This window comes from Lissotriton helveticus, chromosome 1_1 (assembly GCF_964261635.1).
Source record: "Lissotriton helveticus chromosome 1_1, aLisHel1.1, whole genome shotgun sequence".
In the NCBI taxonomy this organism is placed as follows: Eukaryota; Metazoa; Chordata; class Amphibia; order Caudata; family Salamandridae; genus Lissotriton; species Lissotriton helveticus.
In genome coordinates, this window is record NC_136057.1 from 60,607,289 (window position 1) to 60,633,084 (window position 25,796).

Sequence of the window (25,796 nt, forward strand, 5' to 3'; positions counted from 1 at the left end):
GTCACTGGAGACAAAGCATGTGTTTGAAAAGCAGCACACACAAAAAAACATTCATCAGGCCAAAAACACTAGTGAGCTTTGCCTAGGCAGCACAGGTGTGTTTTTTAGCCACTTCAGAAACACACATCAGTATAAGTAATGAAGGACAGAGGCACTTGCATCCTTCATTACAATGAGCACTATTATTTTACTTTATAAATGACCCCCATCAGCATTTTTGTAGAAAAAACGGCCTTTCAACAACATTGCAGCCAAGAGAAGACTTCATAGATAATGTTCCCCCAACAAGGGGAGCGACCCTTCCCCAAGGGGCCGCTCCCCGAACTACGAAATTGATCATCAATGAAAAAAAAAAAAAATCCCTAACATTCCTGCTGCACGATCGCACGATCGTGCAGCAGGAAACCTCTAAATGCCACCGAGGGAAAGGAAAAGCCTTTCCTTTCCCTCCTTAGAAGTAATACTGAAATCTCCCCCGCCCCAGCCGCAAAACTAACCTGTTTACCATCCGACGCGCAGGAAGCAAATGGCTTCCCTGCGCGTCGGTAAACAAATGGAGCCTCCGGTGACGTCAGCGCGCCTCGCGCGCTGACGTCATTGATGACGCGGGCGGGGAGGGCGGGGGGAGGCAGGGGAAGGTCTTCCCCTGCCATCCCCGCAGAAACTAAAAAAATCGGGCTGACTCGGGGGGAGCGCTGGCGCTTCCCCCGAGGGTGGGGCTCATGACGAGCTGGGCTCGTCATGAGCGTGCGAGGAGGCTACGCCATGACGAGCCCAGCTCGTCATCAGCCCCGAAGGGGTTAAGGTTGTTGAGGTATTTTAAGGAGTAAGGGTGGGTTATGATTATGGGGTGCAGTGGTATTTAAAGGGAGCAGGGTGGGATTAGCACACGATATGAGACATGGCATGAAGGGCGGAACGTACCACACGCCCCCTGTGTTTGTCACGCCCACAGCACAACGCAGACACGCCCACAAGGGACTACTTTGCCGGCACGGTTCTTTTACCTTTTAAATGTATATGGTGGGCGTCTGCATAGCCTATGTCCTTCTGCTGCAACTGCCCTTTCCAACGCCTTATTGGGTGTTGTGATTGGTGCTGTGGTTCCTGAGATTACCCGCCTCAAAGGTTTGGGCTCTCTCTTTATTATATTAGTATAGATATAGATGTTAAATGTAGGGAACCTTCTAACACCTAAGGTTCGCATTAACCTGTATCTCTCCTACATTTTCCTTCATCAAGTTTTTTCTATTGCCGCCTAGCATGTTCAGTTGTTTGTATTTCCTATATTTTATTTAGTTTTATTCACAGATAAATGTTCAGGGGGCATGGGGGCCACTTATCAAAACTGGAGTCTATATAGTGGTCAACTATATATATTCAGGGTGTTCCAAGGAATCTCATCATTCAATCCCAACATGTGGCTTTTTAGTCTGTACACCCACTTCTGTTCCCTCATCAGGAGTAATCTCTTTTTTATCTCTTGTAGATGGTCTGATTCTGGGTTACTCCAGCACCATCCAGGATGGGTCATTTACTGTGTGGTGTTCCTCTAGGTAGTGTGTTGTAAACTTTGTATTGGATTTCTGACACCTAATGGTACTTCTGTGTTCTTACACCTAAGGTTCGCATTAACTTGTGTCTCTCCTACGTTTCCGTTCATCAAGTTTTATCTATAGCCACACAGCATGTTCAGTTGTTTGTATTTCTAATTTTTTTTATTTAGTTTTATTCACAGATAGATGCTCATGGGGCAAGGGGGCATCATGGAACACAAGGTTGTTAGTAAGCAAGCCCAATGATGAAGCATGTCACTTTTTTGTGAGTGAGGGCAGTTTTTTCTCACTGAGTGCGTGCCAACTTTTATTATCCATTTTCCTACTCCTTTGTGTGTGTTGCGGGGACAGTACTCACTCTGGTAGGGGGGCAGGCTTCTGACTCGGACTGGCATCAGCTCTATTGCTGGTGGGCTCAGCCTGTGTATGACATGGTAACTCACGGAATCCATACAGCTGGGTTTGGGAGCATATGGCATTGCTGGCCAGCTTCACCAAAATGGCAAGTCAGGCCTGGACAACTCTGGGTCCGGGAATCGATCCCCATCCACAATGCCGTGGTGCGAGCAGCGAAGAGGACCTGTGCTAGCATTAATTTGCCCAACACACTGACAAGAGTCAGTGAACACTTCCTGAAATGCCACGCACTCGCAATGCTGCGGGTAGCGCGGGCCGGCAGCACTGCAGGGTTACCCCGTGACTCACCCCCCACTTATTAAAATGTATCAAGGGTTCACAATTATATTTTAAGTATCTAAGTAGCCAAGTCATTGGGTAGTGACTCCTCAGTGATGCCGTGTTGTATCAGCCTGTGGTGTGTCCAGTCCCAATCCATTGTAACAAAGTAGAGAGCTGCGAGGAACAGATCATGAGCACGCCCCTGAAACCTAACGGGAACAGTGCGCAACATGCATTGCCACTTAGTCGTGGTGCATTATAGCAGCTGAGGAGGCGCTATAATGTGTGACTTCGGATTTCAGTGCGGTAATGCGGACCACCACACTGATATGAGTTAGTCTAATGCGTGGTACGTGGCACGTGGCAGGGCTTGCCATACTGATGCAACTAAAATGAGGTCATGGGCACGTGGGGTGCCGGCTCACGGTGCAGTCGGAATCTCAGCTGTAATGAGTGATTTATATTTTCCTACTGTGAGTTGTCAGTGAGTGTGTTTTGAAATACAGCAGCCTGCCAGGCTGTGACCTAGACTACTGTTAGATGACAATAATTATGAAGGGTGAGGCAGCGGAAATCTGTATCGGGGCCTCTCACATCCTACAAGACTGGACCTGGGAGAGAGCCCCCTGGCCAGTGATGTTCCTCCTTTGCCTCGATTGATTGCCAGCAAAAAGCCTAGGGCGCAGTGGGTATACTACGGCTGATGAACGTTAGAATGACTAATTGCTTTTCTGCTGTTATAACGTTGTTTTGAGCTCCCCATCTTTTTGTGCCCGTAGAACACCGGCCCGTCCTCCCAACAGATATCCGAGGCTGTGGCAACATGTCCCTAGTTCAATTTCCTACCTGCCCGGGCCCCTAGAACTATTGCTGTCGCCTGGCTACACTAGTACTTTGAATCTGGTGACATCCTCCACTTCAGAGAACTCCTCTCACGTCCAGCGTGCCTCCTGATTCGAAACAGAAATCACAGCAGTCCGCATGAATCCTTATCAATTACACCATTGGTGCTGCATGTGTAATACAGAAATAGACAAACAGATTTAGCTCCATCAGTCGATATCACAGAAACAGCTTTACATCATGGCAAGCATGGCGAAAAGGAATGGTGAAACCATAGGTGACACAGCTATTGCTTATAATTGGTTTTAGGAGTGTTTTAGATATTTTAACTAGTTGCAGCAGTTAACAGTAGTGTTTTGCCTCTGACTTTACAAGGGCACTAGGTTAGTGCCCTTCCATTTCTGGTACTTTGCAGCACTTAACGTTTTAGTTTCTTTTTGATCTTGGCAGCTATGATAAGGAATAACCCAAAAACACAGGAAGATTAGAAAAAGTCTGTTCTTTTAATTTTTGCTTTGACATATGACTTATGCCATGCTGTATTTGGTCTGGTGCATAAAATTGAATGGTATTTTTCTCTATTTACTTTGCTATGTATCATGAAGTGCATTTGAAAAACCCAATAAATAAAGCGTTTTAAATAATAAAATGAAAAAATGAATAAGCTGCCCAGTTTAATTGCACCACTAACACATATTCTCATATATTTAATGAAATATAAACTCGCTTCCAGTTGACAACTTTCTGTAAATACTCTTTAGTCCACTGCATCAGTGTTTTGAAGATGCTCATGTGAAGTGAAGCTGTAAATTGTTTTTTAAAGCAGCAACCAAGGACGTGGACTGGGTGTTTCTTAAAACCATTTATTTCTGTGACATCTAAAAATCTAGACATTTCTTGCCACAAAATGCTTATTGGCGTATATTCACTCCTAGGGACTGGATGTGAAGGTTCTTTAAGTGGCCAGCAGAGGGCGCGCCTCCTGGGACGAATATACTGAGCACATTGTGTAAAATGGTGAAGGGTATCCTGTTCCAGGTCAGCGGTGGCAGAGACAGCACCAGCAGCAGATGTTGACATCATTTCCGGCCTCTCCCTCTGTCCAGCCTGTTGCAGTGGAGGCAGGACGCCCTCGTAGACCCCCCTCCTACCCCAGACCCCAAGTCTGTACTTGCACCACCCCAGCCATAGGAGGAGGAAAGAGCCTGGAAATGTCTTCACTGGTTTCTGCTCAGGTAGGAGATTTTCAGCACCTTGTGCTGTGTTTGTAGAAATAGACTGAATGATCCTGAAAGAACTCTCTGCCAGGAGCCGGGCTCTTCTATCCAGGGACCTCTGGGGGCCTTTCCGTCCGGCCCTGGGGGTGTTTGTGGTTATCATTTGTTTTAAAGAGTGGATCTGTGCACTGCATCTTAATGCACTGTGAGAAATATGTGCACACTGCACTGCATTTCACTGCACTATGAGAAATCTGTGCATGCTGCATTGCATCTTACTGCACTGTGAGGAATCTGTGCACTGCATCTTGCTGCACTAAGAGGAATCTGTGCACGCTGCACTGCATCTTAATGCACTGTGACAGATCTGTGCACACTGCACTTTAATGCACTATGAGGAATTTGTGCCACTGCACTGCATCTTACTGCATTGTGAAAAATCTGTTCACATTGCACTGCATCTTAGCTCTCAATGAGAAATCTGTCCACACTCTCTGCTCGGCTCTCGCTGTTAGTTTGTTGACTTACCCACCTGTACCCCTGTGCCAGAAGCTTGTTCCCCAGGCAGCTGAACGTTAAGGTTTCTGTGCTGCCCCATGCCCCTTTGCCCCTGTTTTCATATCTCAGTCTAGGTAAAACCTCAGTCACTGCATTAGTTTCCAGCGGCATAGGTTGGCTTATAGCATTATCTGCTGCAGAGGTTATGTGTCTGCTGCAGTGATTGTGGGTGTGTGTGCACTAACCTTGGGTTTGCCAGGTCGGAGGCCTTTCAAGCAGTGGAACATACATGTCTGTATTTTTAATGTACATATGCAGGTTGGATGTGTGTGCATTTGAACAGGGTAGAGTTGTCTTTGCAGGCTGTGTGTGTTTGTGTGTGTGTCTATGAGGTGCGTCTACAGTGAGTCTTTTTGCAGGGCGTCTGTCTTAGCAGATGGTGGCGGGTCTATCAGTCACTCTTCTTGGCCTCTCCTCTCTGTACGGGAATCTTTAGGATCACTTGCTGTAAGAGGGTCTGCTCTGTGCAGAATAGTCAGGAGCTACTCGGCACACGGCAGACGTCTGAGCAAAGTCACATGTGAAGTTCTAGTTCTTCCCCATAGTTTGGAAGAATCAGCCAGCTTTGAGTGAGACTTCAGCCCGACTTCCAAATGTGTGAGTGCCCACAAGCACCCAAGGCTACTTGTATGACAATGCTACAAGGGGTTGCTTCACGCTCTCATCAACAGTGTGTTGATGAGGATTCTGCTATGGTGTGAAGCCTACATGAAGGAGTACAAGAGACTCTTGAAGTCATTCTGCTCTAGTTGTCACTTCAGCAGGAAGGGGCGAACAAGATGAACGAGCAGAAAAAGCAAGAAGAGGCCAAAGAAGAGAAATAAGAGTGATACAGAGAGAAAAAACACAAAGGGTGGAGAAAAGTAATTAATAGATATCGGACAAAATATGAAAGAAAGAAAATTGTACGGGAGGGAACGAGAGTTCTAAAAGATGGCCAGGAAAAGAAATGTGATGAACATTATTTGTAGATTGCCAAAAGTTGAATTATATTTTAGGAGCTATAAATTTGATTTAAGTTTGACGTGAATGTGAGTCTTCAAGTGTTATAGGTGAAATGTGCTGTTTAGTGGTACCAATACTTGAACCAACTTTATAGCTTTGGATCTAGGATTTAATCCTAATCCTAATCCAAAGTATTCTGCTGACCTTTTTTTGCATACTTGGTGTAGAAGCGTGGTGCCTTTGCTGATGGGGTGGTGATGCAGTGCAGAAATATCTTCTCCGGGTATGACTAATTTTGGCATGTAGACGGTGACCAGTGAGCAGACCCCTCTCCAGTCTGGGCCCAGCTGGGTGTAGGCGTGGTCGCTGCATTACCATTGGGAATCCATCAAGGTGGAGGTGCCCCACTGCATATCATTATTATTGGTTATACTCTTGCATTTTGCTCTTTCACCCCGACAGGTATTGCCCCCTTCCCCGAAAACACAAGGAATACACTGGTAGCTTCCTGACTATACTGGGTTTCTTCTAACCTTCTATCCATGTGTAACTCCTACCTCTGATTTCCAAGAGTCTTGGCATGAGGTCAGGAAAGTGTCATTCAAACTGACTCCACAGGATCTGCAGATAAACTCAACATTGGGATTCCACATGTTGTTCATAAATACACTTCCATTTACACTAAGGGCTAGCCTTGGTCCACAGGTTGGTACTTGTGCAGATCTGTTATTGCACCGGGCTGAGGGCTTGTGAACCCCAAGAAACCCTTGTAGGGGCTGGGTTTAGGCCCTGTGTTCTAAGACCATGTCTGTCCCTTTTTCTTGAGTTTGTCTACATTGGATTGGATCTCATCCTAATGTGTCAGGATGTAAAGGAGTTCAGGTATGATATCGTACTTGGCTAGGTTCACTGTGACTTCCTGTGGTGCTATAGTGTTGGGCTAGAGTTTGGCTTTTATTCAGCATGAGGCTGTGTTGGGGGTACCTCCTGGGACAGGTATAGTCTGAACCCACTGCATGGGGTGTGAATGAGCAAACATAGCAAGAGTTGGGGGGATGCTTTGCTCCCCACTGAGATCATGTGTTGATACCAGGTGTGCTGTAGTAGTGCGCTATGTAATCGTTGTATGACGTGAAGTTCTATATTAAACGGTTTAGATCCCGTGGCACAAGCTGGACCACTTTACCTGGTTTCCTTTGCTGAAACTTGTCCTGTTCCTGTACTGTGACTCATAGCTGAAGAAACATAAAAGCACATAGGGCAAAAAACAATACACAAGTGAATGTGAGAAGTTGGCCTGGCATATGCTGTCCACTATTCTAGTGGGCACCTTGCACCAGTCCAAACGACCCTTATTAATGGTAGGTTTAAAACAACCTTTATAGAAAGCTATCCTAGTGGTAGCTGTGGAGAGCAGCCTTCAGGCTAAATCCTGAAGGAATGTAAAACAGCTTGTTTTACCAGTCTATAATCTTGTGAATGACCAAATGAAAGGAGAACCACACCATGTGTATATATATATAAAATATATGTATTTATTCTAAACACATCCCTCCAGTCTCTTTATGAGGCTAGAGGCAAAAGTACATTCAGTAAAATTAATTAGCACACAGTAAATTACCATAATATACGTTGAGCCCTAGGGGCGTACCAAACCATATATTAAGAAAGTGGTATAAGAACCATGACTGACATGGAGACCAGGCCTAGAGCCTGTAGAACTCCTGGGGCCACCAGGAACCACCCAAGGTAGTGACACAGGGGACCCACGGGGGACGTGTGCAGTGTCTGAACACAGCAGCGAATCACCATTAATTTCTATGGGGAAAGTCGCTGTTGGAGTTTTAGAGATAATGGACACTTAGAAGAGGACTTAGAGCAAACCCCTTAGAAATAGGAGGTTCTAGAGTCAACACCCACAGGAGCACCGGCGTACTCGAGTTAGCTCACCCAGGGAAGCCGGGTGCTTGGGTGTCTTTTCGTGTTGGGTTTCGTCGTCGATTTCAATGGCGATCTGCTGCAAAGTGCTGCTGGCGTCCAAGTGGAAAGTGTCCAGGTGAATCCAATGCTGGATCTGAGATGTGAAGAACTTGAAAGCAGAGGGGACAGAGTCTGGGTCACTTGCCAGTGACCAGGAAGGCAATGAGCGTACGCCCACCGATGTCGGGTACTTGGAAGTGAACAAGGTAAAGCTGCGTCTTCAGCCACGAGGATCAGGAGGCGTCAACAACAACCAGGTACTGGATTCGAGCTGTCCCACGAAGAATGTCGAGTGCTGTGGTGTCGGTTTCCGGATTGGACCCAACAAGCCTTGGCAACAGCAACCCATGCTAAAAGCAGAGATTGGCTTTGGTGCAGACCAGCATGGGTCGGTGGGGAGTCAGGGCATGTCTGGAGCAACCTGGGAAGCCCAAAGGAAAGTAGAGTTACCTTCATGGGGACCCAATAGTCAACGGACCAGGGATCGCGAATTGGCCTCGAGCAGAAATGCTAGAAGCGGGCACGGAACACTTTTGGAGTGTAGGCCCACAATCTTCGGTGCAGATGGTACTCTGTGCTAGGACTACAGGTAGCCCAATGCACAACTTCAGGAAAGCTCGGGAAGTCGATGTACTAGCAAATGTGCACAGTGTCTAGGAGTTCCGGTCCCACGTCACTTGTGAGGGCTGGAGGTCCCAGCTTTGCTGGGATCTCGTGTCGGCCTCAGAGAAGTCTGGAAGTCTATGTCCTGAGTCGCAAATACTTCGGATTCCGGCAGGAGCTTCGAAAATGCAGACCGGCAAGATGCTTCTTTGGTGCCTGTTTGAACAGGGGAGTCACTCCTTGACCCCAAGGGAGATTCTTCCGTCTTCTAGTCGTGTAGAATGTAGAAATTCCAGGATATATGTATCAGAGTTTCATCCAGGTGTAATCTAAAGTCCTGTTGCCAGGGGTCCCTTACTTATACTAAAGAAAGGGGTTGGACATACTCTGGGGACCCACCTATGGGAGGGTCTAGGAAGAGGGGTAGTTACACCCCTTTCCCTTTGTCCAGTTTCGCACCAGAGCTGGGGCTGAGTGCCCCTGCAACCGGTTTGAACAGGGGTATGCACATGGACACCAAGTGTGCCCCCAGCACTGTCTGAAAAGCATTCTCTGAATGCACCCACCCAACCCCAATACACTAAAACCTGCCTGGGAAGTGGTTATACCTCCCTGTGACAGAAAACATATTGTCAAGGCCTCCCCTGCCGGAGTTTCGTCAAGCCGCAGGGGGTCAGACCTGTGTCTGTGGCTGCAGCATCCGTTTTGTGATGCTAGGGTTCTTTTAAATTATTACCGGTTAGGTCAGTGGATACATGTCTCTCCCTCTAGAATTCTATCCCCTGCTGCCAGGACTGGCGGGGGTGGGGGGGGGGGGGGGCGGTAGGATTCCAAAATGTTTGACACCAAACATGACATGTTACCATGCAGCCATTCAAAAGTTAGCATTTACCGCGAGGTTATAATGCACTTAAGAGTATATGGTCTGGCTGCATCACAGAACGGCCTCAGAGAATAGGCTCCGAAAGCTGCAGAGGGGTCCAGCTCATGCATGGGCACCCTCTCACACAAAACCAAGCACTCTGCCTTCAGGATTCATAAGGCCTGCCATAGGAGTGACTGATAGGTTTATATGTGTCAGTGATTAAATGTAGATATAGGTAGCATATATCTTAGTAATGGGTGCATGCACCACCTTACCCAGGCTGCAGTAGCAGACCTATGGTGCCATTTTGGAAGGCTTCCCAGGGGTGGAATAATACATGATTCAGCCCCTGGTAGGCCTCTGGCGTACCTATGCCCTTGGTACCTAAGGTGCCATATACTAGGGACTCACAAGGGTATCCCAGTAACCAATCTGGAGTGTACCTAAAGTACATGCAATAATTTTAGAGATGAAGCAGCTAGGCTGGGGTCCTGAATAGCAGGGCCCCAGCCAGACTAAAGTCGAGAAACAGTGAAACACCAGCAAAAAATGGGGGTAACCATAGTAAGCAGATCCTACTCTCCTACAGTGAATATTTTTAGTCGGGATATGAAAGAGTCGATGTAATGTCCGGGGGTAGCCCTTGGGGCGCTCCTATCTGAAAAGTGTTCGCAAAGTCCAGTGGAAGCCCCACAGGCGCTTCTGTCCCCAAAGTGTAAATAGTTTATATTAGAAAAAGTTTGTAATGATGACTCCTTTGATGGTTGTTGTAGTGATGAGTACAAGCGAATATCTGGCAAGTGGTACCATGACTCTTTCACTTTGACCTTGACAGCTTTGGGAGTTGAAAACACTACTTTGAAGAGCTGTTCAAACTTGCGTTCTTTCCCCTGGCGATGAAAGTTGTGGATCAGGACTCGGTCCCCGGGCAGCGGTATGGTGTAGAGTAGACCCACGGAGGTGCGCACCGCCTTCCTTTGGGTAACCTGTTTAGAGAGGAGTCTGCAAGTTTTGGTCAGTTCAGAGAGATATAGATACATTTCATTACCTTAGGCCTCGGAGCTGGACTCTGCGCTTAGTTTGGTTCTGCTCTAAGGTATTGGCTTCGGAATTGATCTACCAGTGACTAGCTGAAAGGGGGACGGTTAGATGGTGGTCTCTGCTTGGTCTGACACTTAAATGACACTGGACATGATGTACACCAAGGGTCTCATTTAGATTTTGGTGGACAGGTTACTCCATCACAAGCATGACGAGTATCCCGCCCGCCACATTAGAAGTGAATTTAATCCAGTGACAATTGTAGTAAGATGGACTGGGATATCTGTCACATTTGTGATGCAATAACCAGGCTGCTAAAATTCAAATCAATCTTCAAGTCTGCAACCAATGTTGTAGCAGAGAAAACCAGTGTTTGACTTGGCCCTTTTTGCAGGGTCATACCTGAACTTTTTTCCTTCCTCCTGTATTCTGTCTGACCTGTTTTTGTTGGTTATATGACTCTGGGCACTTTACCACTACTGATCAGTGCTAAAGTGCATATGCTCTCCCTATTATAAATTAATGTATGGATTAGTTACTCCATGATTGGCCTACTTGGTTTACTTGCCAGACCCTAGTACAGTGCACTGTGTGTGCCCAGGGCTGCTGGTGGGCTTGCAGCAATGGTTGTGCCACCCACAGAAGCAGCCTGTAAAGTGTGTCTCGGGCCTGCCATTGCAGAACCTGGGTGCAGTGTGGTACTGCCGTGTTGACTGGCAAGTGCACCCACTTGCCAGCCCCTAAACCTTTTCTTTTCTGCATATTAGTCACCCTTTTGGTAGGCCTTAGGGCAGGGTCGATTGTAGGTAAAAGGTAGGCCATGCCCTGATGTGTGTGGCATGTCCTAATAGTGAATTACAGCCGTTTTCGTATTTCACTATTGCAAGGCTACCTGTTCCCCATAGGCCAGAATGGGCAGTTTGATTATAACATTTTGTAATCCTACCTGACTCAGGGAACTAGGTAGAAATTCGAGTTTCGTATGACTGAACTCAGAATGATAAAATACATCTTTTAGTGAAGTTGGTTTTAATATTCTGTGTTTGAAAATACCTCTTTTAGAAAGTAGGTATTTTCTTGCCTAACTATCCAAGCCTGCCTCTGCTAGGTTGTGTATTCCTTGTCTGGAGTTTGAGTGACAGGGTGAGTCAGCACAGTGCTGAATAGACCCATCTGCATGTAGAGTGAGGAAAGGCGAGTACCTGGGACCTAAATAGGGCTGTGCCTGCCTTCCACAATGCTGGCTCCACCTCCTGTGGTGCGTCTGATGTCCCTGGCCCACACTGTCAACGAAGTGCTTCAGGACTGACCAGAACTCGTTTGGACTAGGTACAGAAACTCTCTGCCTTCAGAGAACAAAGAAAATAGGTGTATAAAAGAGGGGACTCAGAGCCTAGAAATGTAGATCACTTTTGTGAAACAGGAAGAACCTTTGCTGAGGAGGGGAACCAGAGAGAACCTGAAGGAGGAGACTATCCCTAAGCTGAGTGCTGTTTGGTGGATTGGTATGCAGTGGTTGCCTGACTACCAAATAAAGTAGAAAGGAAATTTGTGCTGCTTTCTTCAACTTGTAAAGGATCTCCAAGGGCTTGGAAATTGATCTTGTCTCCTGCTGAAGTCTCTGGGAAAACAGACTTCACCAACCAGCTCCCCTGAGTTCCCTTGCTGGGAATTTGAAGTGCCTGCTGTTGTGCTGGGCCTTCTGAGAGACTGCGTGTCGCTGGGAGCTGGAAGCACGACTTCTGGAGAAGAAGCATGATGCCGCCACAGCCGCTGTCTTCGCATCACTGAAGAAGGGTGCCGCCACTGGAAGCGCCTCGCATCACCAGAGAAGGGTGTCGCCGTTGCACCATACGCCGTCGCATCACCGGAGAAGCGTGTCGCCGCTGCTGTCGTCGCATCACTGAAGAAGGGTGCCGCAGCTGCCGTTGTCTCATTGCATCACCGAAGTGCCTCGCATCAACGGAGAAGAGTATCGCCGTTGCAACAGATTCCGTCGATCACCAGAGAAGCATGTCACAGGGCCTGTCGCGGCTCAGAAGATTCACTGAGTTGCCGCACGGCCGTCAGGCGTGCACGCATCGCCTCATTGTTGTTGCATCAAGTAGAAGACGCATTTTGTTTCATTGCATCGGATCCTCATCGCAGCACGGCATTGCGGGTCGCATCGCCACAGAAGCGCAGTAAGAAACCGACGCATCACCTCCCCAAGCAGATAAGAACCAACGCATCACCGTCCCCTACGCAGCAGTAGGGAACTGACGCATCACTGTTCTTGCGTGTAAGGAACAGACGCATCGCCTTCCCTGCAACTCTTTTGTTGTATAGCATTACGCATCCAAAGGTACATTGAAGGTAACGTAAAGTGTTGCATTTACCATCTAAAGAGAACTAAGCTATTTCTACCATTCTAAAGTACAGTATTGTGGATGTTTGTCGTTTTTGGTCTTGTGTTAAGTCTATATAAAGATACTTATTTTTGATATACAACCTGTGTGGTGTCTGTAGGAGAGTAGGGTCTGCTATCCTATGGTCACCCCAAATTTTTGCTTTTTGCTTCACTGGTTTTCGACTACTGAGGCTGTGGGCCTGCTAATCAGACCCCCAGCCTGCTGTTCTCTCACTAAATTAATGACACATGTGCTATAGGCACATACCAATTGGAAATGGACTCCTTGTCAGCCCCTGTATAATGCACTATAGGTGCCCAGGGCATAGGGGCCACCAAGGCCTACCAGGGGCTGCAGCATATCTTTTGCCACCCCTGGCTGGTTCTTAAATTGACACAACGGGCTGATCACTCAGCTGGGGTAAGGTGGTGTAAACACCCCTTGCTTAGATATAGTATACCTATATCTAAACCTATATCTGGACACATGTAAACCTGTGAGCCACTCCTATAGAAGGCCTCATCAATCCTGGAGGCTGAGTGCGTGGTTTTATGTGAGATGGAGCTCTAGCATGAGCTGAGCCTGTCTGCAGCTGTCGGGAACAAATCCCTAAGCTGTTTCAGGATAATGCCATACCATATACTTTTAAGTGCCTTATAATCCTCGCGGTTAAATAGCAACTTTGGTTTGGCTTTATCAAAACATGTCGTGTAAGGTGTCATACGATTTGGAATACCATCCCCTCGCCAGTTCTGGCGACGGGGATGGCATTCCACCCCTCTAGAGGGGTAAGACATGTTACTTTACTTTAATGCGGTTAATTTCTCCAAAGACCTTAAGATCCACAAAATGGATGCCTCTGCCACAGACAAATGTCTGGACCCCTGCAGTTGACCGAAACTCGACCAAATGGGTCCTGGACAAAGGGTTTCCTGTCACAGGAGGGTGTCACCACCCTCCAGACAGGAGATAGTGTATTGTAGCAGGGAGGTTTGAAAGAAACCAGACACTGCCTGGGGCGCACAAGGCTGCCCCTTGCATAATCCGGCCAAACCGGTTCTGGGGCACTCCAGCCCTCGTGCCAGGGCGGCCTGGATCAAAGGAAGGGGGTGTATCCACCCACTTCCTGGGTCCCACCCATAGGAGGGGACCTAGCAGGTAATCACGCCCCCCGGATTGGAATAAGAGTGGGAGCAGTGCCAATGCACATCAGATTTCCTGGAAGAAACATTAGAAACGAAACTCTGGACCCTTGGACCTCCATCTCAACGTGGAAGCCCGAAGAATCTCCCTTGTGGTCAAGGAGTGACCACCCTGCAGCAGCAGGCACCATCCAGCCCTCGACGTCTACTTAGTTGCAGTTCCCGCCGGAACTCGAGTGACTGAGATCGACGAGATCAAGCTTGCCTGCCTTCCAACAGCCCGATCCACAGTCCCTGCAGAGCTGAGACCCGTGGAGGCGACCGGAAGCGTGGGGCACGCCATCTTGAATTGACCACGAGACGCTGACCGTGCAGCCCACGAGTGACCCTCGAAGCTGTGCACCGGGGTTTGAGAAGCCCCCACCCTGAGCTGCTCCTGAGCCGAAGTTCAGCCCTCCACACTCGACGAGTGCTGCGTGGGGCCCTTTGGCTCTATTTGGCTCAACGCGTTGGCCCGGTCACTTGCCAGCTGGCTAGTGGTCCCTGTGCCGACGAACTACCTAAGAAGACTCGTGAATCTGGTTGCTCCAGATCCACACCAGCTCCCCTGAAAAGGAGCCCCGACTCTGACCTTCCTGGTCCGAGTGAGAAGCAATCTTCCGATCCCGCGTGGATTGCTCTTGCCAAGGCTTGTTTGCTCCAAACTTGAAGCCGACTGCACCGACGGTGAGAGCCTGCGTGGGACAGATCGTGACCTGCTCCTGGACGTCGCAGATGCCCCAGAGCCCACGTGACAGCGGAGAGAAGCTCCTCGACGACCACCTGATTGCGCCCGACATTGCCTGGTTCCGTCCTGGTTCCACCCTGGTCACTGCTGAGTGACCCAGACTCTGTCCCCTCTGCTTTCAGGTACTCTACAACTTGAGTCCACCCTTGGACTCCACCGGACACTTCATCTTTAACCCGCCTGCAGCCCTTTCAGCTTCAAGCACCAAGAGCCTGCGTGTCAAAACCCGACGCCACTTCGACCCTGTGCACCCACTTCCTGTGGGTGAGGTAACTTTGCTCCGCCGGTGTTCCCACACTGGTGCACACCTCTAGGGTCTGTGTGTTAAGTTTTGTTCCTCTAGGTTCAGCGGAAGTGTCCTTAAACTTTAACTCTATGACTTTTACGCACCATTGGTTAACATTGGTGCATGCGTGCGCTTTCCGCACATCTCCCGAATCCCGAGGGCCATTCCCGACTTCAGCATTGCTTGTCCTGACTGCTCCCAGCGATTCCCTAGGCCCTAGGCCTAACCACTGTTCGAGTGGCCTCTCTTATACCACTTGTTTAGTATATGGTTTGAGTGGCCACCCGCCCTCATCCATAATTGTGCAACTTGTATGTTTAAACAGTGCTTTTGATTTAACGCTTGTGCCCCTTTATTCATAAAGAATACTGGGGATTGTTTTTAGTAATAAACACATATATTTTTATAATATATACTTATGTGGTGTCCTTTCATTTGGTATTACAGGATTGTATGTGGTAAAACAGCTCGCTTAACACGACCTCTTAAGTTAAGCCTTTAGGCTGCTTAGTCCATGCTACCCCTAGGATAGCTTGTCTAATAAGGTTGACTTACAACCAGACACCATAAGGGATTGTTTGGTCAGGTAGTAGGTGGTTCCAGAATTGGAAACATCCCCTACCAGGCCAACTTCTCACATTGGTGAGCAGCGGTGCGGATTTGAGCTTGCTGTTGTTTTACCATTGCAATCTTTATATCAAATTGAAAGATCACATCAAGTACCTCTAGGTACATATAAATCAAAAGCTTAGCATATTAAGTTCTACTGAACTTAGTAGTTGTAGGTTGAAGGGATTAGCACACCCTGACTACAACTAACTAGCAAGGTACAGTAGGAAAACACTTAGTGTAGGTAAGTGCACCACTTACACCTCACTAGTAACCATGTCTGACACAGGAAAAGCCTCAGGGTCTACTCCTGTGACAGTTGACCCTACCCAGGCAACTTTTGGATATGACAAACTAACCCGCAGAGACTTGATTGCCTTGTGCAAAGCAAGAGGGTTAAAAAGGGGCAGAAGCCCCACCTGCCTAATCCTGGTAGAAATCCTAGAACAGGATGACTTAGAAAAGGCAAAGGCAGCTTCCCTAGACACAGGAAGTGGAGGGAACCCCCCTGAAACTGATCCCCCTCAGGAGGAGGAGGATGATGATGACTTAGATGAGGACTCAGATGTTGAGGACTTAGAAGTTCAGGATCAGGGTAGCCAGGTTCCAGTTGGCAGGCTTAGCCAGGCCAACTTGGACCTACTGGGGAATGGAGAGGGCCAGCACCTCCCCAGAACCCCACATGGGATTCTCCCAGGCAACAGAAGAGTGAGATCTCCCTCAGGGGACTCTCATATTTCTAGTGCCTCCAGAGAATCAGAGAGAGGCATGACTGCTTCTCAGAAAGCTGAGCATAGGGCTAGGATGAGGGCTGTCAGACTCCAGATAGAGAGAGAGGAGGTAGCCCTGAGTCAAGCTAAACTTACCTTAGCTCAAGCTAAACTTGCCTTGGCAAGAGAGCAGAAATTAAGTGGCTTAGATGTCACTGGTGGCAGCAATTTTCCAAGAGAAAAAGACAGGGCCTATGACAATAGAAACCTGAACAAAATTGTGCCCCCCTTTAAAGAAGGGGATGACATCCACAAATGGATGACTGCTCTTGAGAGAGCCTGCATGGTACAGCAGGTTCCTGAGAATCAGTGGGCTGCAATTTTGTGGTACTCCTTTTCTGAGAAAGGGAGGGACAGGCTCCTCACAGTTAGACCTGAGGATGCCAAAAACTACTCTGTTTTGAAGAGTGCTCTTATTGAAGGGTATGGCCTAACCACTGAGCAATACAGGTTGTTGTTCAGAGACACCCAAAAAGCACAGACTCAAGACTGGACTGATTTTGTGGAGTGTGCCACTAAGGCTTTGGAGGGTTGGTTGCAGGGAAGTAAAGTTTCAGACTATACAGGATTGTACAATCTTATGATGAGAGAACAGATCCTTAATAACTGCACAAACCAGCTGTTGCATCAATACCTTATTGACTCTGATCTGACCTCTCCCCAAGAATTGGGAAAGAAGGCAGACAAATGGGTCAGAACAAGGATTAAGCAGAAACCCCAGAACCAAGGTGGTGACCAGAAGAAAACAGACCAGAAGGGTGGTAACCAGAATCAGAAAGATAAAGAAAAAGACCAGAAGTCTTCAGGCCCCCAAACTAATAGTAAGGAGGGTGGTTCCCAAAATGGTAACAAGAAGAAGAAGAACAAAGGTCCAAAGACACCTTGGTGTAATACCTGCAAATCAGTTTCACACTGGGGCAGTGAGTGCACCAAGGCAAATCCAGTTCCCACCACTACAGCTCCTAAAGCAACTGCAACCCCAAGTACAGTAAGCAGTGGTGGAACACAGTCCAAGGGTGTAGCTGGGTTGACCCTGGGTATTGAAGTAGGATCTGGCCTAGTCAGAATCCCTACACAGGCAGTTCTCCTGTATGATGTGGACATTGAGTTGCCCACTGCAGTAAGCCCCACTAACCTGGGCAAATACAGGCAGACTCCCTTAATTAATGAGAAACTGGCTCAAGCATACAGGGACACATGTGCCAGTGTCACCATGGTGACACCTGACTTTGTGGACCCTGGACAGATAGTACTAGGAGAGAGCTACCTAGTAACCAACGCCAGCAACTCCACTACCTCCCATAGTGTGGCAGTTGTGAACTTCTCCTGGGGAGGGGTTGATGGCCTAAAGAAAGTTGTGGTGAGTGCAGACCTACCAGTAGACTGTCTGTTAGGCAATGACCTTGAAAGCTCAGCATGGTCAGAAGTGGAGTACAGGACTCATGCAGAAATGCTAGGGATTTCAGAGCATGTCCTTGCCATGACAAGGGCTCAGGCTAAGAAGTGCCTTCCTGAACCAGTGGTGGATCTTGAAACACTAGACCAGCCACAACCCAAGAGAAGGAGCAAGAGAGGAAAGGCTCAGCCTTCCACCTTGCCCCAGGTTGAGGATCAAGTTTCAGAGGAAACTGATTCTGCAGTCCAAGAGGAGACTGTCTCTGAGGAGCTTGAACCTGACCAGGTTGAGTTCCTGGGGACAGGGGGACCCTCAAGGGCAGACCTGAGGCAGGCTCAATTAGATTGCCCTTCCCTTGAACCCCTCAGACAGCAGGCTGCTGCTGAGGCTGCTGGGGATGCCCAAGGTACCCATACTGTGTATTGGGATGATGGACTCCTTTACTCAGAGGCTAGAGACCCCAAGCCTGGCATGACCAGGAGGTTGGTCATACCTCTGCAGTTTAGGGGGTTCCTTCTTACCTTGGCCCATGATATTCCCCTTGCAGGACACTTAGGCCAAAACAAGACGTGGGACAGGCTTGTTTCACACTTTCACTGGCCTCACATGTCAGAGGATGTCAAGGAGTTTTGTCGCTCCTGTGTCACTTGCCAAGCCAGTGGTAAGTCAGGTGGCACAACAAAGGCCCCCCTAATACCACTACCTGTGGTGGGGGTCCCCTTGGAAAGAGTTGGAATTGATATTGTGGGTCCAATGGACCCCCAAACAGCATCTGGGAACAGATTCATACTGGTGGTAGTGGATCATGCCACCAGGTATCCAGAGGCTATTCCCCTGAGGACCACCACAGCACCTGTGGTGGCAAAAGCCCTCATTGCAGTTTTCTCAAGAGTGGGCTTCCCAAAGGAGGTGTTATCAGATAGGGGCACCAATTTTATGTCCAGCTATCTGAAAGCAATGTGGAAGGAATGTGGAGTAAACTATAAGTTTACCACCCCATATCATCCACAATGCAATGGGCTTGTGGAGAGATTTAACAAGACCCTTAAAGGCATGATAAAAGGATTACCAGAGAAGCTCAGGCGGAAATGGGACATTCTTTTACCCTGCCTGCTCTTTGCTTACAGAGAGGTCCCACAGAAGGGGGTTGGCTACAGCCCTTTTGAACTTTTGTTTGGCCACCCTGTGAGAGGTCCATTGTGTTTGGTGAAGGAAGGATGGGAGTTACCTCTCAAAAAGCCCAAACTAGACATAGTGGACTATGTACTTGGTCTCCGCTCCAGGATGGCTGAGTACATGGAAAGAGCATCCAAAAACCTGGAGGCCAGCCAAGAATTACAGAAAGCTTGGCATGACCAAAAGGCTGTGCTGGTAGAGTTCCAACCAGGACAGAAGGTATGGGTACTGGAGCCAGTGGCTCCAGCAGCACTCCAAGACAAATGGAGTGGACCCTATCCTATTATTGAGAAGAAGGGGGAAGTCACCTACTTGGTAGACTTTGGAACACCCAGGAGCCCTCACAGGGTAATCCATGTGAATCGCTTGAAAGCATTTGTGGACAGGGAGGACATGAGCTTGCTCATGGCCACAGATGGGGAACAGGAGGAAGAGAGTGACCCTCTCCCAGACCTGCTTTCTCAGAACCCTGATGATGGTTCAGTTGATGGAGTAGCCTTGGCAGGCAGCCTCACTGACCAGCAACAGATGGACTGCAGACAAGTTTTGCAGGCCCACAGGCATTTGTTTTCACTCACACCCAGCCAGACTGACTGGTGTACCCATGTTGTGGACACTGGTGACAGTCTGCCTGTCAAGAATAAGATCTACAGGCAACCTGATCATGTCAGGGATTGCATCAAGGCTGAGGTGCAAAAGATGTTGGAGCTTGGAGTGATTGAGCCATCAGAGAGCCCATGGGCCAGCCCAGTAGTCCTGGTGCCAAAACCTCATACCCAAGATGGAAAGAGAGAAATGAGGTTTTGCGTGGATTACAGGGGTCTCAATGCTGTCACTAGGACAGATGCTCACCCCATTCCAAGAGCAGATGAGCTCATTGACAGATTGGCTTCTGCCAAGTTTCTGAGCACATTTGATCTGACAGCTGGCTACTGGCAAATCAGACTAGCTGAGGAGTCAAAAGCCAAAACAGCATTCTCTACCCCTAGTGGACATTATCAGTTTGTGGTAATGCCCTTTGGTTTGAAGAATGCACCTGCCACTTTCCAAAGGTTGGTGAACCAAGTCCTTACTGGGTTGGATGACTTTTGTGCAGCTTATCTAGATGATATTGCTGTCTTTAGCTCCACCTGGGAGGATCACCTGATCCACCTGAAGAAAGTTTTGGAGGCCCTGCAAAAGGCAGGCCTAACTATCAAGGCCACTAAGTGCCAGATAGGGCAGAGTAAGGTTGTATACCTGGGCCACCTAGTAGGTGGAGGCCAGGTTCAGCCACTGGAAAGCAAAATCCAGGCCATACAGGACTGGGCTCCTCCAGTTACCCAGACACAAGTCAGAGCCTTCTTGGGCCTGACTGGGTATTACAGAAAGTTTGTGAAAAACTATGGGTCTATAGTGACACCATTAAATGACTTGACATCCAAGAAGATGCCAAAAAAGGTTCAGTGGACAGTTAGCTGTCAGAAGGCATTTGATGACCTGAAGAAGGCCATGTGCTCTGCACCTATCCTGAAGAGTCCTGACTACTCCAAACAGTTCATTGTTCAGACAGATGCTTCTGAGTTGGGGGTGGGAGCTGTGCTCTCACAACTTAATCAAGATGGTCAAGACCAGCCTATTGCTTTCATTAGCAGGAGGCTGACTCCCAGAGAGAAACGCTGGTCAGCCATTGAGAGGGAGGCCTTTGCTGTGGTTTGGGCATTGAAGAAGTTGAGGTCCTACTTGTTTGGAACTCACTTCCTGGTGCAGACAGACCATAAGCCCCTCTTATGGCTTAATCAGATGAAGGGTGAAAATCCCAAACTGCTCAGGTGGTCCATTTCCCTACAGGGGATGGACTTTACAGTGGAGCACCGCCCAGGGACTGACCATGGTAATGCAGATGGTCTCTCCAGGTACTTCCACTTAGAACATGAAGACTTATCTGGTCAAGGTTAGTTTAATGTCCCTGCGTTTGGGGGGGGTTGTGTAGGAGAGTAGGGTCTGCTATCCTATGGTCACCCCAAATTTTTGCTTTTTGCTTCACTGGTTTTCGACTACTGAGGCTGTGGGCCTGCTAATCAGACCCCCAGCCTGCTGTTCTCTCACTAAATTAATGACACATGTGCTATAGGCACATACCAATTGGAAATGGACTCCTTGTCAGCCCCTGTATAATGCACTATAGGTGCCCAGGGCATAGGGGCCACCAAGGCCTACCAGGGGCTGCAGCATATCTTTTGCCACCCCTGGCTGGTTCTTAAATTGACACAACTGGCTGATCACTCAGCTGGGGTAAGGTGGTGTAAACACCCCTTGCTTAGATATAGTATACCTATATCTAAACCTATATCTGGACACATGTAAACCTGTGAGCCACTCCTATAGAAGGCCTCATCAATCCTGGAGGCTGAGTGCGTGGTTTTATGTGAGATGGAGCTCTAGCATGAGCTGAGCCTGTCTGCAGCTGTCGGGAACAAATCCCTAAGCTGTTTCAGGATAATGCCATACCATATACTTTTAAGTGCCTTATAATCCTCGCGGTTAAATAGCAACTTTGGTTTGGCTTTATCAAAACATGTCGTGTAAGGTGTCATACGATTTGGAATACCATCCCCTCGCCAGTTCTGGCGACGGGGATGGCATTCCACCCCTCTAGAGGGGTAAGACATGTTACTTTACTTTAATGCGGTTAATTTCTCCAAAGACCTTAAGATCCACAAAATGGATGCCTCTGCCACAGACAAATGTCTGGACCCCTGCAGTTGACCGAAACTCGACCAAATGGGTCCTGGACAAAGGGTTTCCTGTCACAGGAGGGTGTCACCACCCTCCAGACAGGAGATAGTGTATTGTAGCAGGGAGGTTTGAAAGAAACCAGACACTGCCTGGGGCGCACAAGGCTGCCCCTTGCATAATCCGGCCAAACCGGTTCTGGGGCACTCCAGCCCTCGTGCCAGGGCGGCCTGGATCAAAGGAAGGGGGTGTATCCACCCACTTCCTGGGTCCCACCCATAGGAGGGGACCTAGCAGGTAATCACGCCCCCCGGATTGGAATAAGAGTGGGAGCAGTGCCAATGCACATCAGATTTCCTGGAAGAAACATTAGAAACGAAACTCTGGACCCTTGGACCTCCATCTCAACGTGGAAGCCCGAAGAATCTCCCTTGTGGTCAAGGAGTGACCACCCTGCAGCAGCAGGCACCATCCAGCCCTCGACGTCTACTTAGTTGCAGTTCCCGCCGGAACTCGAGTGACTGAGATCGACGAGATCAAGCTTGCCTGTCTTCCAACAGCCCGATCCACAGTCCCTGCAGAGCTGAGACCCGTGGAGGCGACCGGAAGCGTGGGGCACGCCATCTTGAATTGACCACGAGACGCTGACCGTGCAGCCCACGAGTGACCCTCGAAGCTGTGCACCGGGGTTTGAGAAGCCCCCATCCTGAGCTGCTCCTGAGCCGAAGTTCAGCCCTCCACACTCGACGAGTGCTGCGTGGGGCCCTTTGGCTCTATTTGGCTCAACGCGTTGGCCCGGTCACTTGCCAGCTGGCTAGTGGTCCCTGTGCCGACGAACTACCTAAGAAGACTTGTGAATCTGGTTGCTCCAGATCCACACCAGCTCCCCTGAAAAGGAGCCCCGACTCTGACCTTCCTGGTCCGAGTGAGAAGCAATCTTCCGATCCCGCGTGGATTGCTCTTGCCAAGGCTTGTTTGCTCCAAACTTGAAGCCGACAGCACCGACGGTGAGAGCCTGCGTGGGACAGATCGTGACCTGCTCCTGGACGTCGCAGATGCCCCAGAGCCCACGTGACAGCGGAGAGAAGCTCCTCGACGACCACCTGATTGCGCCCGACATTGCCTGGTTCCGTCCTGGTTCCACCCTGGTCACTGCTGAGTGACCCAGACTCTGTCCCCTCTGCTTTCAGGTACTCTACAACTTGAGTCCACCCTTGGACTCCACCGGACACTTCATCTTTAACCCGCCTGCAGCCCTTTCAGCTTCAAGCACCAAGAGCCTGCGTGTCAAAACCCGACGCCACTTCGACCCTGTGCACCCACTTCCTGTGGGTGAGGTAACTTTGCTCCGCCGGTGTTCCCACACTGGTGCACACCTCTAGGGTCTGTGTGTTAAGTTTTGTTCCTCTAGGTTCAGCGGAAGTGTCCTTAAACTTTAACTCTATGACTTTTACGCACCATTGGATAACATTGGTGCATGCGTGCGCTTTCCGCACATCTCCCGAATCCCGAGGGCCATTCCCGACTTCAGCATTGCTTGTCCTGACTGCTCCCAGCGATTCCCTAGGCCCTAGGCCTAACCACTGTTCGAGTGGCCTCTCTTATACCACTTGTTTAGTATATGGTTTGAGTGGCCACCCGCCCTCATCCATAATTGTGCAACTTGTATGTTTAAACAGTGCTTTTGATTTAACGCTTGTGCCCCTTTATTCATAAAGAATACTGGGGATTGTTTTTAGTAATAAACACATATATTTTTATAATATATACTTATGTGGTGTCCTTTCATTTGGTATTACAGGATTGTATGTGGTAAAACAGCTCGCTTAACACGACCTCTTAAGTTAAGCCTTTAGGCTGCTTAGTCCATGCTACCCCTAGGATAGCTTGTCTAATAAGGTTGACTTACAACCAGACACCATAAGGGATTGTTTGGTCAGGTAGTAGGTGGTTCCAGAATTGGAAACATCCCCTACCAGGCCAACTTCTCACAGTGTCCATCTGTAGTGTTGTCACTGTACTACTGTATGTGTTCACAGATGCTTTACACACTGCCTCTGAGATAAGCCTGCCTGCTCGTGCCAAGCTACCAAGGAGGTGAGCAGGGGTTATTTTGGGCATGTAGCCCCTTACCCTGACTAGACGCAAGGGTCCCTATTTGATCAAAGGTACCTACCTCTGCCAACTAGACACCCCCAAATCTAATAACAACCAGCAATAAAGGATGGGGGCCTAGAAGCAGCTGCAGTCCCAGAGGCACTGGAAAGGGAATCTGAGTTTGAGAGAATGTTGTGGCTACGCCCTTAGGATTCAAAGTACGAGAGCGCCCTTGGCATAAATCCTATGATGCGGCAGCATGAATGCAATACATGAGAGCTAATAAATGCTACAAGAATCTGATTGAAAGAGCGCATGTCGAATTATTTGCAAACAAATCAAAAACAACTGTAAGCCTTCTAAGGAAATCTTCTCTATTGTGAACAATCTGATTAAACCCACCTCCAGTCCTGGATTAGCGGACACTTCTAACAGCCACTGCAACAAGCTTGGTCAATGATCTTTATCTTTACTTTAACAGGGGTGGAAAAACAGTCAAACCTGTCTCTCTTGAGACAGGGACCTACCACTCGCAATGGGCTACCTTGGAGCAATTGGCTCTACTTGACACAGATTCTATTTCCACTTTAATGCGTCAAGTGAAATCTGGATCTCCGGATAACCCATTTAAACCTGATTATATTTTTCAATTTCAGTAGAGCGTCACACCCATATTTCTAGAATTAGCCAAACTCTTGCTGAGCACTGAAGAAGTATCAATATCATGGAAACATGTCAAGGTTATCCCTTTTCTAAAAAAGTCTTCGCTAGATGCCACTCAGCCAGAAAACTATCGACCCATTTCTGTTCTGTTGTTTCTGTCCAAGGTTGTGGAGAAACATGTAAACAATCTCTTACCAAAATTTTTTAACATAATGAAATATTAGATTGTTCGCAAAATGGATTTAGATCATACAGCTCCGAAATTGCTCTTTTCACAGTTATTGAATGCCTTTGCTGTACAGCAGATGCTGGCAAATCCCAGGCTCTGTACCTCCTGGATTTAAGTGCGGCCTTCGACACTGTCTCACATGCAATAATATTAACTTCTCTCACTGACCTGGGGGTACAGGGCAAAGGTCTGGCCTGGTTTACCTCCTTTTTAAAGGAGCGGTCCTTTCAATTTATGCCCCACACCCCTCCCTTTGCCTCATCCCAAAGAGGACTGGCTCCTGGCATCCCTCTGGGTTCGGACCTCAGTCCTGCCCTTTTTAATATTTCTTTCAGACCTCTAGCGGAGGATAAATCATTTATAATCATACTATCGTAATGGTGCCCCAGGGGTGGGAAGGGTGAGAGGGAAAGTGATGTGAGAAAAGGAATGTGCAGAATTGGTCAATTGTGCAAAATAAACAATTAATGCATCATGAAATATACAACAGATCAGTCTGGTTAAGGAAGAATAGCCAGTAGCGCAGTTGAAGCAATCAATGCTCAATACAATGTCAAATAACCATGCCGGCAGCACATATATTAATATATTCAATGCTGGGAGCGCAAGCTGGTTGAAGGTGGTATCCGTCGACGTTTCGACCCCCAATTAGCAGGTTAGGTACACATGAGAGCTTAAAACGGGGTCTTCATCAGGACGCAGAGAGTGAAGTGGGGCAAGTGATTCTATAAGAGAGGAAATTGAATCAATAGATAATATATTACAAAAGTTAAATAGCGCACTAGAAGGCGCTTAACTCAGCAATATTAATTAATTAATTGCCATGGGCGTAGGAGAATGAAAGGTGAGATTTAAGGTTAACCACACCCACCCGACTGATACAGTGAATTATCAGTGGTTCAGTATGTGAAGAAATACCACTCACTTCTCACGGAGCTAAATGCATTCTCCCAAGTGTAGCTATGGCTAAGGATCGATTAGTGTAAGTATTGTGTAATTATTTCCCTGTCAGCAGTCGACTGGCTTTTGTGCGTATCTAAAAACTTTGTGTTAGAAATGGGATTTCTGGCTAGCTCAGACTTGCTCCAAAGCGAGGCAGAAACCACCACTCTAGTCAGGATAATAGAGTTACACTTCTAAAATAACCCCTGCTCACCCCCTTGGTAGCTTGGCATGAGCAGTGATGCTTATCTTAGAGGCAGTGTGTAAAGCATTTGCACATAACCAACAGTAAAACAGTGTACCCACTA

The 25,796-nt window shown here is 48.2% G+C and overlaps 1 protein-coding gene across 1 annotated transcript in view; it reads left to right on the forward strand.

Annotated features, from left to right (window-relative positions):
• The first annotated feature begins 4,057 nt into the window (after window positions 1-4,057).
• LOC144823829 (uncharacterized) overlaps window positions 4,058-25,796 on the forward strand; it is a 45,495-nt gene continuing 23,756 nt past the window's right edge. Inside the window, exon 1 of the mRNA XM_078682728.1 lies at window positions 4,058-4,312. The gene's annotated coding sequence lies outside the window, so the exon portion shown is untranslated. The remainder of the gene's footprint in view (window positions 4,313-25,796) is intronic.